Source organism: Chenopodium quinoa, unplaced genomic scaffold (assembly GCF_001683475.1).
Source record: "Chenopodium quinoa cultivar QQ74 unplaced genomic scaffold, ASM168347v1, whole genome shotgun sequence".
Taxonomy (NCBI): domain Eukaryota; kingdom Viridiplantae; phylum Streptophyta; class Magnoliopsida; order Caryophyllales; family Amaranthaceae; genus Chenopodium; species Chenopodium quinoa.
The window spans coordinates 151,689-153,506 of NW_018743283.1; positions in this window are offsets into that span (position 1 = coordinate 151,689).

A 1,818-nucleotide genomic window follows, 5' to 3' on the forward strand; every position below is an offset into this window, starting at 1 on the left:
ATCAGATTAATAATTCATGCTCAGAAATTGAGCTACAAGTTCAATTAAACTGTATCGGCAGCCGCCCACAAGCGGAAAATAACAGCTGCCGAAATATGTACATAAGCAAAAAAAATAAACTGTTGTACGACAAGGCAAGCTGAAGCAAAAAACAAGGCAAAAAATTCAGAAAGCGGCAAGTCTAAAGTTAAGCGCATGATGAACCGCAAGATTCTGAAGACGACTACCCGAGTTCCTATGCTTCAGCCTGAGGATCAGACTGATCAGCGTTGAGCCCCATGGTGGCCTCAGCCCCAGCAGCAGAAGAAGCGGGCTTTGCACTCTGCCGAGCCTCCCTTTCCCTCTGTTCAGCTTCCAACTCCATTCTCTCAGCTTCCTCTTCGGCTTCCTCAGCCTTAAGAATTTCAGCTTCGACTGGAGTTGCATACTTCATATGAGGGTCTTCGGGATTCTGGACCCATTCAGCACATTTAGACCATCCCAGCTTCGGTTCAGCATGAAGGCAGACTCTTCGGCATACTCTGAACCCGTTTCTGAAACCCATCTCATATTCCTCTTGGGTATAGACACGGACTTTGAGTAGAGCCTCAGCTTCTTCTGGGTCTCCTCCAAGTCTTCCTTGGATTTCTTCAGCTCATCAGCGAGCTTGGAGGAGGAACCTTTCAGCTCATTCAGCTCCTGCTGAACTTGGGAAGCCTTTGTCTGAGCCTGGGCCACTTCAACTTTTTTGGTCATCAGTTGATCCTCAGCCTCATGGAGTTTAGCTCTCTGAGCTTCGGCAGCAGCATTAGCCTCTGAGAGTTGGACATATTTGGCCTGGAGCAGCTCTTCAGCAGCCATTCGGCTGGCTTCAAGAGCTTCTAGACGTTGCTGCACCTCAGCTTGTGCAGCAGCTCCTTCCTGAATACGGCTCTCAACAGCAGCCTTGAATTTGGAGACGTCCACTCCCATATGCTCCTGGAGGAATTTTTCCCCTTCCATCAGTGGGGGAAAAACTTCCTTTCCATAGCGTCGCAGAAGGTTTTGAGGGCTTCAGCAGCTCTTTTCTCGTACTCCTCACCCTTCTGCTGCTTCTCTTCAGCTGCTGCTTGCTTCAGCTTAGCAAGCTTTAATTCCTCTTCAGCTACCTTCTTGTCGTGCACAGCAGCGTCTACCCTATCTTGTAGGGTATCTATCAGCTCTACAGTGAGAGTCTGATTGTGCACGAACTGAGAACAGGAAGACAAAAAAAAAATAATAAATAAAAAAAATATATATATTTATAATAATAAAAATAGAGCTGAATTTCAGAGGAAATGAAGACAAGGAAAATTACCTGCATCATCAGCAGTTGGTTAGACCTGGCTGGGTCAGGAACTGATCTGCTGGATTCGCCCATCCCAGCAGTGGCCTTCAGCGACCAGATCCTTGCCCTATCTACTTCGGACATGCCAGCAAAATCGCCGAAGTAGGCTGCAGCTCCTTCTCGGTTCTGACCCCATATGAGGTCCCAGATGTGGTCTGGGATTGGAATTCGGGGGGCCGAGAAACCCATTTCTCCAGATTGCAGAGTCTGGAAGGAAGGGAAGGATGACGATGGAGCTTGATTAGCTTTGGATGGCTCAGCATCATCCTTCTCAGAGGAGTCAATTACTATGACCTCCTCTTCTTCAGGGGTGAGGACGAAAGCCTCAACCTCTCTTGCGATGTCTGCCGTGAAGCCCTCAGCACTGGACATCACGGCATCCTTGTTTTCGTGCTCAGCAGCACTCTCCTTAATTTCTTCTTGGACCGCTCCCTTAGATTCGGGAGTTCTCTGATCCACCTCCATCTCAGGAG